The sequence below is a fragment of the Tamandua tetradactyla genome, chromosome 6, assembly GCF_023851605.1.
Source record: "Tamandua tetradactyla isolate mTamTet1 chromosome 6, mTamTet1.pri, whole genome shotgun sequence".
NCBI classification, from domain to species: Eukaryota; Metazoa; Chordata; class Mammalia; order Pilosa; family Myrmecophagidae; genus Tamandua; species Tamandua tetradactyla.
This window is the reverse complement of record NC_135332.1, coordinates 34,648,649-34,663,352: the sequence shown is the minus strand read 5'-3', so window position 1 is coordinate 34,663,352 and position 14,704 is coordinate 34,648,649. Positions and strand designations below refer to the sequence as shown.

The following is a 14,704-nucleotide window of genomic DNA, read 5'->3' as shown; positions in this document are numbered from 1 at the left end:
TCACTAAAATTTACAGAAACCAGAGGACCAGCCTTGTTGAAAATTAATGTTACACTTTTTCTGTTTAACTAAAGCTTTGTTGGCATTGTAACTCACTCTCCCATTAGCATGAAGTGAGGATTTGTAAATCCCAAATATTTCACTACTTCCTTAGCTTTGGAGAACATTGCAGGCAGAAAAACCCTTATGTCAGTGAGAGACCAATCTTTTCTCAGCAGGAAGATTCCTGGGGGTGCTGAGCAGAGAGAGGCCCCATGGAAAAACTAGACAGCTCACCAACACCCGTGTTCAGGTATTAACTGGGTGAGCCATTTTATTTGAAGTGGGTTCCAAAACTGTCAGGTATAACCATATTAAAATAAAAAGTAGAAATGCGTTTCAGAGTCTACTAGATGATATGTGGTTATGAAGAAACATGACAGAATTTCAAAAGCATGATGGAATATATCCTCCTTTGAAGCTTCTCCTTTGAAGATACTCGCTTCCTTCAGATATATTATCATGACTAGGAATTTTCTTTTGAGAAAATTCCATCAGAATTTGACAAAACCTACAAAAGAAAAGCACCAAGGTTGACATATCTTCCTCTAGTTATTCATGCATATTATTTGGTTCCATAGATCAAGCCTGGACAAATTTACCTTGGTATAATTATTCACTCTTAAGCAGGATTTCTCAACTCTGTCACTACTGAAATTTGGGTCTAGACAATTCTATGTTGTGGGAGTTGCCCTCTGCATGGTAGGGTGCTCAGTAGCATCTGTGGCCTCTACCCTTTAGATAGTAGTAGTATGCCCACTTCCTTTCTAGTTGTAACAACCAAAAATGTCTCCAGACATTGCCACGTGTTCCTTGGGTGTGCAAAATCACTTGTGACTGCTCTAATAGAATAACCTTCTCCATGGAAATACAAAACCATGAAAAGACTCTTCACCCTCTAATTTTGCCATAGGGACAGATATGGATTTGAAGAACCAGAACCTTATATCAAAAAGAAAAATAAAAGGGAATACAGAGTGGTGACTTCTGGTTAGGTATAAAAGTGAATATGTATTTAGAATGAGAAAATCACTACAAAGGATAAATTTTAAGTAGCTGACATATGCCACAAATGTCACAATATATTTTTAAAATTGCTATTTTTATTAACAACCTGACACACCTCTGTAATACATTATTTTCTAGATCCTGTGTGTTTTTGTTCCCCTCTTCACATGTCAGTAATTTTTAATATCACTTTGCTATAGAGAGAATAAAAAATGTCATACTTCTTTTTAGTAGATTTCTTTTCCAATATCTGTATATTTTCAATGCTGGGAGACTTAGGGCATCTTCAGATTGCAACATGATCTGCACTTATCTCATGAAGCTGGGTGAGTCAGCATGATGTGCGGTGGTTTAATTCTTTGAATCCATTCTTACATTAATATGGTAGCAAAAACTATACTTGCAATTAAATGGAAACCATCATGGTTACCTCCATTTTGGCCTGCATGCAATTTCTTCCTCATTCAACTAATGATGAGACCCTCTTCCATGAGGGGAGTAGATCAATAGACCTGACTATGTGTGGAGGAACGGCACCCATTTTACCATGAAGCATAAGAAGTTTGATAGAACGGTATTATATCTGCAAGCAGGTGCTATAATTTTATTTTCCCTCTAACAATCTGGTCAAATGTTTTAAGTATAATTCTTTCTAAATTCAAGAAACAAATATCATGATATAGTGGGAAAAACTTAATGGGTGATAAAATTCTAGTTTTGCTTCTTATTTTAACTGAATTCCTGATGTTATTCGAATCATTAACCATCTTGTCTAGGATTTTTATCTATAAAAATTTGGGGTTAGACCTGAAGATGCCTAACTATTTTTCAACTTTGACTTTTTCTATTTTTGACTTACCCTATTATATTTCCATCTAAAATTATTATATTACTTCATTAAAACATATACAATATTTCAAACATGCAGAAAAATTTCTATAATCATAAATGAGAATCATTGTACCACCAGCACTTTTGCACAATTCCTAATTTCACCTCATTTTAGTTCAGATCTTTTTATTTAATAAATGTAGTGTTTCAAATGCAATTCTAATCCCAGTTATTCAGCGTGGACTCCATTTACTGCCAAGCTATTATTCTGACAGTGTATTTTAGAATTTACTTAGCCTTCATTCAATTTGCATCATTTAGCATTCAGGGCTGATTAGCAAGGAATTATTCATTTCCTTATTAGCATTTTTTCTTAGGGAGAGTTTCTACATCTTTAAAGAGAGAATGGAGTTTTGTGACAGAAAAGGCTGATCTCTGCATCTAGCCTGCCTGATTCAATATTAGGAGAGATAGAGATGATGTCAAAGGACATTATTTTATGAAGCTGATCTTACAAAGAGTAATGTCTTTAAGATATGAAGTCATAATGTTGTAGAGAATATCTATAATGGTAGTAGATAGCTTGAAATGAAATGATGCTGCTTGTGATTCCCTGGCTTTAGAGAGATATAAGTAAACAACTACAATTAAAATCTTGAACTTTTCCCCACAAACATTTATGGATCATGGTATAGACAAAGTACTAGGCTTAGTGATGCAAAGATGAATAATAGACAGTGTTTTAAAGAAATTCATCATTTGCTGGTGAAATGGATACATGAATTTTTACAATACTTGGAAACCAATAGTAAGACAAAAGCATTATAGGGTGAGGCTATCCAAAAGTGCGTAAGAGTTCCTCTTAATCAACTGCCTTTCTAACACTTAGGAGACTTAATACGGCCAATATAATATGCATACAATTGCATATTATTTTTGTCTTGGTATACATTTTCCTGATTGCTGAAGAGGCTGACGATAACTGTTCTCTATTTAAGGACTAATTGTATTTCCTATTCTCTGAAAATATTTCAGTTAATATCTTTTGCCATTGCTGTCTTGATTCAGAGTTCTGTACATTTTCTTGATGTAAATTCATTGATGCCTGGTTATAATATGCTTTCTCCATTTCATGCATTTTTTTTTTTGTCTTTGGCCATTGTTGTTGTTTTTACTTTCTTACAAGAGCCTTTGATCCCTCCTTCCACTCTTATTAAAGCCACCATTATCTCTGATCTGGAATATTGCATTAGCCTTCTAATAATTTCCCTGCTCTCTTTTAGGTTTCTTTCAATGCAGCCAGAATGATCCATTATATGTGGGCAGATACTTTTACTCCTTTCCTAAAATGCTCCAATGGCTCCTCATTTTACTCAGAACAAAAGCCAAATTCTTTACTATGATTGTAAAATCCTCGTGATCTGGCTCCAGTACCTCTCTGAACTTACCTCTCCCCACTCTCATTCTCATTCACTCTATTTTAGAGCATGGGTCTCCACATTTTTTCGTGGACTCAAAGGATGCCACATCTCCAAGATCATTGCATTCACAGGCCCTCTGACTAGCATGTGCTTCCCAGATGGCCACAGGGACGATAACATCCTCACTTCATTCAGGTATTCATACCACAATATTTCAGAGAGCCTTTGCTGGCTGCCCTCAATACAATTCCTCATCTCCAACAGTTCAAACCCTGTTTCTCTGATACATGTTTTCCTTCTTAGTTCATACCTCCATATAACATACTGTTTTCCTTTATTTTACTTCATTTTCTTCTCCTTCACTAGAATGCAAGATCCATGGGGCAGAGATTAGTCTGTTTTGATTATTGCCATATGTTCAATTTCTAGAATATAATGCCTGGACCAAGCAGTCAGTAAATATTTACTGAATCAAATGAACATGAGTTCTTAATCTTAATGTAGTGGAATTTGAATTTTTTTTTAGTGTTTTTTGTCTTCCTTAAGAAATCAGTCAATAACCTGAGTTCATAAAGATATTTTCCTAAAGTTTTCATTTGCATGTATTTGCCCATGAGAAATTCATCTTTTGCGAGAAGTGCTTCTCCATAAATGGAACCAATTATTCTACCCTATTTAATGAATTTTCTCTTCTTTCACCCATTATTACAATGAAATTTCTATTTCATTGTTTGCATACATGCAAGAATCTATTTTTAATCTCTCTAGTATTTTCTATTTTATAATTTTTATAACAGAGTACTATTATCATACTTTCTTAATTATCATAACTACAATAAAGCAAACTTGATATCTGCTTAAAAGTATCCTTACATTTTTCTTCAGAAACTTTTGGGCTATTTTTGATTCTGCGTTCTTTTACGGGTGTTTTAGAATTTGCTTTTCAAATCCCTCAAAAAAAAAATCCTGTTAGTATTTAACTGAAATTGCATTGAATCCATAGGTCAGTTTGGGAAGAATTGACATCTGTATGTTTGTGGTAGGTTGACTTATGGACCCTAACAATCACACGTTCATAATCTTAACCCGTTTTTCCTCAGATTATAAATAGGATCTCTTAAAAGATGCTGTTTTAGTTACATTGTGGCCCTTTTCAATGAAGTTGGGCCTTCACCAGAAATTCAGACAGAGAGAGTAAATGCCACAGGGAGGTTCTGGAAGTCGGTGGGAACCAGAAGAGAAAGCATAGGACATTGGCACATGATACAAGGCAGAGAGGCAAACCAAGCAACCCAAGGATTGTGGGCAAGCTGGGTCCAGAATGGTATGACTCTGGAGTTATCTGCTGATGACTTCTAGTCTCAACCGTGAGCCCATAGATTCCTGTTATTTAAGCCAACAACCCACTGTGTGGAATTTGTAATGGTAGCCGAGAAACTAAGTCAATGACATCGAGTTGAATTTTCAGTGAATGTGATGTGTGCTCTATTTAGACCTTCTTCAAGCTTATTAAATAAGGTGTTATCATTTTCTATATATTGGCCCTATACATATTTTATTATATTCAATTTTAGATTTTTAAATAATATTTGTTATTTCTGTAAATGAAAATTTTAAAGGTCTCTGTAAGTTATCATATTATTTTTCTGTACAGCATAAAAAAATCCCACCAGTTTAGCATTAAAATGACACACATATTATTGCATAGTTTCTGTGGGCCAGGAATCCATGTATGACTTAGCAGGAACTTCTCTGCTCACAGGGCTGCAGTCAATGTGCTGGCCAAGCTGTATTCTTCTCTGGAGGCTAGATTTAGGGAAGAACTCACACACTCACTCATGCTTTTGGGAGTGTGCTTTGTCTTGTGGTTGCAGGACTCAGGGGCCTGACTTCTTGCTGACTCTTGGCTGGAGGCTGCCTTCAGTGCCCACGGCTGCCCTTACTTCTTAGGGGCTGCTCACATTTCCCTGCCTCACAGCTGTGTACTTCACCAAGCCAGCAGGAAAAGTTTATAGAGTGAGTTTGTTAGCAAATGGGAGTCTTAATTAATGTTATCTATCATGAGAGTGAGGTCCCATAATTTTTACCCTGAAATATAATTGTGGCACTAGTGTCTGATAGCCTTTGCCAGTTTCTATTTTGAAAGCAAGTCACCCATACTTACCTGGCAGGGGAGATACCATGATCACATAGGTGGTTTTCCCAGGGTGAGGCTTATCCTTTGCATTCCGGATATGTTGACCCCTGCAATTTCCCCAAATGTGGGAGACTCGACTGCATAATTTGTGGTAATGGGGGACTGTGTTTGTGCTCTCCCCTGAGTGAAAAAAAAAAAGCAAGTCACAGCTTGCTTGCCATGTGAGAGACCTGGGTTCAATTCCCGGTCCATGTGCTTTCCAAACACACAAACAAGGAGAAAAACAAAAAAAATCCAACCGAATGAAAAATTCAACCAACAATGCTGCGATAATGGGATACTCACGTGGTAAAGAATGAAATGTGACCCCACCATGCAGCATACAAAAAAAAATGTAAGTCACAGGTTCAGCCTGGACTTAAGGGAAAAGGATTACACAAAAGCATGAGTAACAGGTGGGAGAGGTCATGGAGGGCTTCCCTAGACTATATCCACCATACTAGTGTATAGAAATGCATTTAGTTTTGTAATATTGGTGTTCAGGTCAGCCGATTTGCTAAACTAATTCATATTCCTAGATTTGCACCTAGAGATCCTTAAAGGTCTTCAGTGTAGATCACTTCACCCACAAAAATTTACAATTTTGTTTCTTCTTCAATTTTTACTTTATTTAATCTTGTATAATAGAAGTGAAGAAGGTAGACATGCCTTGTTCCTGATTTTAAAGAAAATGCCATTAATGATAGTGAATAATAATTCCTCCCAAATTTCACAGATTCCCTTTACAATAAAGGAGTGAAACAGTGACAAGGAACGTTCCTTCTCTTCTTACTTGTTAGAAATTTTTGTTGACTGATTTTTTGTTTGCTTGTTTTTAATAATAAATGGTTTTAATATTTTATCAGAAGACATATCATGTGGTAATGTAGTTGTGGTAGTTAGATTCAGTTGTCAGCTTGGCCAGGTGAAGGCACCTAGTTCTGATGCTGTGGACCTGAGCCAATGGTATGTGTCACCTTGCTCATTACATCTGCAGTTGGCTAAGAGGCATGCCTGCTGCAATGAATGATGTTTGATTTAATTTGCTGGTAATTAAATGAGAGAGATCAATGTAGCACAGCCCAAGCAGCTCAGCATACCTCATCTCAGTGCTCGCAGCTCAGCCCAAGCCTTTGAAGATGCAGAAAGAAATCACCCTGGGGAAAATTGTTGGAACCCAGAGGCCTGGAGAGAAGGCCAGCAGAGATCACCTTGTGCCTTCCCACGTAAGAAAGAACCTCAGATGGAAGTTAGCTGCCTTTCCTCTGTAGAACTAAAGAAATAAATCCCCTTTTATTAAAAGCCAATCTGTCTCTGGTGTGTTGCATTCTGGCAGCTAGCAGATTAGAACAGATTTAGTACCGGAGAGTGGGGAGCTGCTGCAGCTTGCAAATACCAGATATGTTGGAACAGCTTTTTAAATGGCTAAGGGGAAGATTTTGGAGGCACTGTGAAGAGAATCATGGAGAAGCCCTGGAGTGCTTGAAGAGACTTGGCATAAATGAAACCACTGCCAATCTGGACAAAGAGGGACACACAGGTACAAACTGGAGTTTGCAGAGTGAGGACCATGGAAGCTCAGGTTTGAAGCCAAGAAACCTCCGCCAGGAGAGTGGACCCACCCATTACATGGAGAGGGTGAGTTTTCCCTGAGGGCAGAGGATGAGTCTCCCATCTCCTTGCAGTGGAAGAGTTGTGCCACCTGAGGCCTTTGAGAAGGTACAGCACACTCCTTGGGAACTGGGAGAGCCTGGCTGCCACTACATGAAGGGGTTGAACCTGTACTCCAGAAATGGCAGAGAGCCCAGCTGTGGCCCTGATGCCTGGAGAGAGTGGAACTGAGAAAAAGGTGGTCTCCTCAATGTTCCCCGAGGTTGATTTGGAAAGAGGCCGGCCACTGCATAGGCCCTTGGAAGGGGTGGGACTGCCACTTTCTAAAGCTGAAGGATAAATGATTTTCAGACTTTGAAATCCAATAGTGCTTGCCCTGCAGTTTTTCCTTCCAATTTCTCCCTATGGATGCTGTGACTGTCCCTCCTTTGCATATTGGCTCCAGATAACTTGTTTTGAGATTCATAGGTCCACAGCCAGAAGAGAATTTTTTTGCACCTTTATATTGTTTAAGGTGATGCATGCAGTTGCCAAGTTGACAGGGGGTGGACATGTGGTAGTTAGATTCAGTTGTCTACTTGGCCAGGTGAAGGTACCTAGTTCTGTTGATGTGGACATGAGTCAATGGTACATGAACCTCATTTGTTGCTTGTTACATCTGCAGTCAGCTAAGAGGCATGCCTGCTGTAATGAATGATGTTGATTTAATTGGCTGGTGTTTAAATGAGAGAGCTCAACATAGCACAGCCCAAGCAGCTCAGCATACATCATCTCAGCACTCGGCCTTTGGAGATGCAGAAAGAAATTACCCTGGGGAAAGTTGTTGGAACCCAGAGGCCTAGAGAGAAGGCCAGCAGAGATCACCCTGTGCCTTCCTGTGTAACAAAGAACCTCAGTTGAAAGTTAGCTGCCTTTTCTCTGAAGAACTAATGAAATAAGTCCCTTTTTATTAAAAGCCAATCCATCTCTGGATTGTGCTGCATTCTGGCAGCTAGCAAACTAGAACAGTAGTTAATCTTTCTTCAAGCTACTAATATGTTAAATTACATAAACAGATTTTCTTAGGTAAAACTCTCCTTGCATTACTGGGATAAATACAACTTATTCATGATGGGTGTACATACGTACACACACACACAACAACTAGATTGATTTACCACAATTTTGTTCACAAACTTTGAGTCCATGTTCAAGAGAGTACTGTGATTTTCTTTACTCTTACTATTCTTATCTGTTTTGGTATAAAATTCAGAGTTGCTTCATAGAATGAGTTGGGCACCTTTCATCTCTTTCTATTAATTAGAAGATCTTTAAATTTAAATGATCTTTTTCTTGAAGGTCTGATAGAAACCACTTGTAAAATTGTCTGGACAAAGTACTTCCTTTGTGAAAATGTTTTAAACTTAATATTTCATCAGGATTTATATTTCCACTGCCTTTTTATTTCTTCTTGAGTCAGTTTTTCAAAGATAATTTTTTCTATGAATATACCCATTTTATCTAACTTTTAGAAGTTAAATGGCAAAAATTGTTCATGGTGGTTACTTATCTTTTAATCATTGCTGAATTTGTACTTATGTACATTTTTTCTTTATAATAATAATGATAATAATAGTAATAGTAAGTATGAATGTATTTATGCCCATCTTCATCTTTTCTTAATAAATCTTGTCATTGCTTCACTTATTTTACTGGTCTATCAAATGACCACTCTTTGGCTTTGCCTATTCTTGCCAATGTAACTTTTCCCCATTTTTTATTGAATTTGGCTCATGTTTCTAATATGTCTTTCCTTCTGACTTCTGAGGATTTATTATCTTTTCCCCATAAATTCTCAGTCCTCATTCTTTCCTAATGTAAGTACTGACTGCTATGCATTTCCCTCTAAATTATGCTTAATTGGATGCTGTTAGTATTTGCTTTATCTGAAAAGGGTAAACTTCATGTGACCTTCATTCGTTTTTTGTTTTTGTTTTTGTATGCTATATGCCAGGGGTCACATTTCATTCCTTTTCCATGTTAAGTATCCTGTTACTGCAGCATCATTTGTTGAATTTCTGTTTGTTTTCTATATCTGTTTTGCTTGCTTGTTTTTGGGAAGTGCATTGGCCGGAAGTCGAACCTGGCTCTCCTGCATGGCAGGTGAGAATTCTGCCACTGAACCCCCATAACCCTCATTCTTAAAATATAGCTTTGCTACACACAGAATCACAGGTTGATAGTAACTTTCACTCATGGTACTCCACTGTCTCCTTTTTTCTCTTTTGCGATCAAGAAGGCATCTCTCCGTCTAATTGTCACTACTTCGTTGGTGGTCTAGTTTGATATTATTTTTCCTCATTTTCCCATGACTCTTTATTTAGGGTCTCTTTTAGTATTTTGTGTTTTGCGGTCTTAAGAAAATGTTTATAAGAATCACTTTTCCCCTTTATTTTGTTTGTATATGGGTAGTCTATGTCTTTGCATCTATATCCTCCATCAGTTCTAAAAAAGAAAAAAAGAACCAAAAAAACATTGCTTTTCCATTTTCTCCTTCTCATATTTCAATTTGATGAATAGAACTTTCATTTTACAGATCTTAAATTGTAAATATTTTATGCTTTCTTACCTATCTGCTGCTTTCTGGATATAAATTCTTCCTGTGGTCCTGTTCTCAATTCTTCTTTTAGCTTCACTAATCTGTTCTTAACCCATCCATTTAGTTTCTCATACCAGTAATCATATTTGTTTTCTAAAAGGTCTGTATGTTTATTTTTCAAATCTCTTTCATCATTTATCATAGTCTCTTACTGCATCCTCAATTTTGGTACTCTATCTTTCATATTATAAGTAATTCACATGCAAGCATTTTCTGTTTTGAATCTGAAATCAGTTGTATCCTAAATCAGTGTGTATCTTAAATGAGTTGGTTTTCATTTTATGCTAAGTCTCATGCATATTGGCTTGTTTCTTGTTAGTTTCATAATTTTCCATTGTGATTGCCGATTTGGTCGACTGAATTCTGGAAGAATGCCTGAGGCCTAAATGATGCTTTCTTCCCTTTACTTCTTCTAAGAGATAGTGTCCCTTTATTGTCTCCAGTGTGGTGGACAGCAAGTTTTAAACAGCTCTCATTTTGGCCCTGAATTACAACTTAATCTCCAATCGCAGCATGTATTATATAAACATTTTTCCTCAGGACAACCTAGTTTTTGCACATCATTACTGCTCCCATCTCAGAAAGGACTGTCCCCACCCTCTGCCCTGTTTTGGGGAGGAGAGTTTGTAATTAATTCTGACTAGCCAAAATATGTAATAAAATCTGCTTTTTGTAGGATCTAATTCCTCATTGGATGTCAAAGAGCCCTTAAGTATGTGTAATCTGCCATACTGTCTGAAGTGGAAGGTTTTTAACACAATTATTCACTTTTTAGATAATCCATTCTTTTGTATTAATATTCACAATCAATACATAACTGTTTATAGCACATCCTTGATTCACTAAATCCTAAACAAATCACACTATTTTTTCTTAAGTTATAGATAATTTGTTTTAAAGATGTTTGAGTTTTATTTCAGCTATAAGTGAGCAAAGAAATTCAAACTAAACCCCATTTACTGATCAGTGACTTTTTGAAGAATTGTAACTCGATTAATTAGTTTTACATTAGCTTTGACTGGGGCGAATTGATTTTGACTCTTAAGGCAATAGAAACAGCCATAAGTTTTTGTTCTTTACCATATTAAAATGATTGAAGCTGAAGAAAATTAGACTTTATGAATAGGTTTTGTGTTAAAGAGTGATGGAGGAATTGAATTAAATAACATAAAATATAGACTGCCTTTTCTCCAGTTCAGTGCTCAAGGATTTGCTGGTATAAAATTTCATGGAGATATATATTTTGTAAATTTGATATTTCCTTTTTAAATCTGAAAGCATGTGTATTAGCTTCTACAGAGAATGAAATCAATGTAGTCCTATAAATTATGGCATCTGTTAATAGCTTGACATGTTCGTGTTCTATAATTCTTTTTCTAATTCTACCTTTGAGGAAAATAAATGATCTTGGATGCCAAAATATCTGATCAAGACTAAATTTATTCTTCTGGCTCTGTAAAGTATAACACAATTAAGCTGTAAGAAAGGCTGAATATCTGTTCACTGTAAGTAAAAGAGCATACCCAAAATGTTTGAATTGAGTAAAACACCCAGGTATTTTCGACTCACTGAACTCAGAGATATTCTCAAAATTTGTGTTTTGTTTTCTTTGTGAGCACTTCCCCATCTTTAACCACAATACTAAATCCATTTGAGACAGTAGGTGAATAATTTAATACCAGAGTGATTTCCCTTTGTCTCTCAACCATATTAGGTTTTTGAAACATGGCACATGATATAGATGCCTTTAAAATTTCCTATAGATGTAAAAGTAATAAGTAAGAATGTCTCAATTGCACAGAAAACAAACCAGTTTATTATTTTCTAAAACAAACATGGTTATAGACTTTTTCTATATGATGTTGTAGATGGTATTTTATTTTACCTCATTCTGGATATCCAGGAAAAAGAAAATAGTAAATTAATTGCCTTAAATATTCAACACTTAAAACAAATTTGAATTGAGGGATCTAAAATACCTCCAATATGTTTTTCAAATTAAGAAAAGTCAGAAGCAATTTGAAATCATTTTTTAAAAGCTCACACCTCCATACTAACTAAGAAAATGAATTATTGGAGATTTTTCAAAAGTAACCTCATTTTTTCAAGATACATACACTCATAGCTTAAAACACTCAACATTACTAAGTTGAAGTTTTGCCTTAGATATAATAGATTTTGATGTGTAATGTTTATTTGCACACAAATAATTCATATATTAGAATTCCTAAAGACAATATGTAGAGAAGTTGAATAATCCCTACATGAATTATTTTCCCTATTAAGTTGTTTAGGACACTTCTTTCTGAGATGGGATGAAGCATGTATGTGTGTATCTGTGTGCATGAGTGTGAAATCTAGTTCAGTCCTGCTGAATTAATGGAGTTTGAATCAATGTATTGTATGGTGTATCTGTGTTGGTGTCTGGAAATAAAACCAACGCCAAAGGCTGCAGATTGACAAGAGTTCTTTCTGACCCAAGTACAATATCATTTGTTACAATATCATTTGTTACAACATCCAAGTTAGGACATAAAAGTTGTGTTGAAGGATATATATTCATTCTCATTTTAAAATTGAATGCTTGGAGATTCAATAGGTTTTTATAGGTAAAAATGAAAACAATCCAATGTCAGGATTTTTGTTAAAAAATTTGTCACTTAATTCAACGTAGAATTTAAAGAATTTGGTCTAAATGAAGAGGCTTATGTTATGCAACAAGCCAAGAAAGGAATTGTATCTAATTAGGTATTATGAACATCTGAAAAGATTTTTAGTTTCTTGTTGGCAGAAATCATTTATTTCCACAAAAATAATTATGGCAAACATATTATATATTAGCATGCATATCTCTTAAGTTATTTTCTTATGGGCTAAAAAGAATAAAATTTTTACTTTTAAATGTATTTTTTGTTTCTAGTTTAGTAGTAGTAATGAGTAGAATTTGGAGATTTTCATGTTCTGAATCCTATAATGACTACAGACTCAATAATTCTTTGTATTTCTAGTCTTACTCATATAGAAATGACATTCTAGTCACGAGACTCTGAGCTTTGTGTATCATTAGCAAGAGATATGGAAGTGCATTTCTCATACCTTTATTAAGGTGGAGAGCAAACAGTGTCTACTCAAAATCTGAATTTGCAAATTCGTTCACTAGTGCACTTGTGCTGAGTTTGATTTTCAAGAAAACTTCCCAACAACCTCAGTGAAAGTCGCCTATAACATTTTGCCTTAGCTTCCTGAACATGCTTAACTTAATATTTAGTGTTTTTCATCTTATAAAATGTCCTAGTCTGAACCTCACCTCCTTCGTTCCTACACTAAACTCTTTCCCTCTTCTTCCCCCTCCTCCCTTCCCCTCCTCTTCTGCTTCTCACTCATTTTCCTCTCCCCATTCTTCTTCCTTCTTCTCTTCTTTCTCCTTTCTTTGTTTTGAAGAAATGCCTTGTTAAGGTTGCCTTTAGAAGAAATCAGACAGGTTCACAACCTGGCCTGTGTGACTTAGAACAACTGATTTGACTGCTCAGCTCTTAGCCACTTCATGTGTAAAAGGAGAGAACTGGACTAGTTTTTACAGTGCCCATTCAGTTCTAAAACAATTCTGTCCCCTTATGTCCACTTCTTAAAATAAGGCACATGTTAAGCACACATTTTGGAGCCTGTCTTGGCAATTTTTTTGCAGTGTGGAATTCATTTAAATTAGATTTTTATAAATGGTTTTGCTTCAGCCTGGCAAACTGTATTTTCAAAATTACCATCCTGTGCTTTTTTTTTTTTGAATCTGCAGATTTTATTGAGATACATTCATATACCGTATATTCCTTTCAAAGCATACAATCAGTGTCTCACAGTATCATCACTTAGTTGTGCAATTACCATCACATTCAATTTTAGATCATTTCCATTGCTCCACAGAGAAAAATAACAGACACCAAAAAAATAACAAAACAAAACAAAAACAAAAAATATGGAACACCCCATACACCTTATCCTCCCCTATTATTGAACTCTAGTATTGATGTGGTGGACCTGTCACTGTTGATGAAAGAATACTAAGGTACTACTGTTAAATATAGTCTATAGCTTGCAATAGGTAACTCTCCCCATATACCAGACTATTATTAACTCTTTGTACATTTGTAGTAGTTCATGCAAGAACATATTTATATTTGTAGTGTTAATTGGTGGTGTACACGACTTTAAGCAACCCTTTCAATCAAACTCACCCACATTACGGCACTATTAATTATAATCCAATAACGAGTTACCATCACCTCTACCCATTCTCAAACATTTATATTCAAACTTGTTAACAATTCTGTACATATTATGTAACCACTCCCCCTTCCCTAGGTTTTGCTTATTTCTATATGCCCTATATTCTTCACTTTAAGACTCTGAGTTTACATATTCCAGTTAGTTCATATTCATGAAATAATACAATATTTGTCCTTTTGTGTCTGGCTTATTTCACTCAGCATTATGTCCTCAAGGTTCATTCATGTTGTCACATGCTACAGGACGTCATTCCTTCTTACTGCTGCATGATATCCCTTTGTCTATATATACCAAATTTTGTTTATCCACTCATCTGTTGATAGACATTGGATCGTTTCCATCTTTTGGCAATTGTGAATTATGCTGCTATGAACATTGAACAAATGTCTGTGTCCCTGCTTTCGGATCTTCTGGGTTCATACTGAATAATGGAATTGTTGAGTCATAGGGCAACTCAATATTTAGTTTCCTGAGAAACTGCCAAACTGTTTTCCACAGTGGCTAGATCACTTTATATTCTTACCAGCACTGAATAAGTGTTCCTATTTCTCCACAACACCTCCAGCATCTGTAGTTTCCTGCATGTTTAATAGTAGCCATGCTTATAGCTGATATGAATGTATTTTGATTTGCATTTCCCTAATAGCTAATGAAGATGACATCTTTTCATGTGTTTCTTAGTCATTTGTATTTCCTCTT

At 35.8% G+C, this 14,704-nt stretch overlaps 1 non-coding gene across 1 annotated transcript; it reads left to right on the top strand.

The window, feature by feature from the left end:
- Nucleotides 1-5,455: 5,455 nt before the first annotated feature.
- On the top strand, nucleotides 5,456-5,619 carry LOC143689102 (U1 spliceosomal RNA). The gene has a single exon (XR_013178574.1). It is a non-coding gene; the product is annotated as a U1 spliceosomal RNA (small nuclear RNA).
- Nucleotides 5,620-14,704: the final 9,085 nt, after the last annotated feature.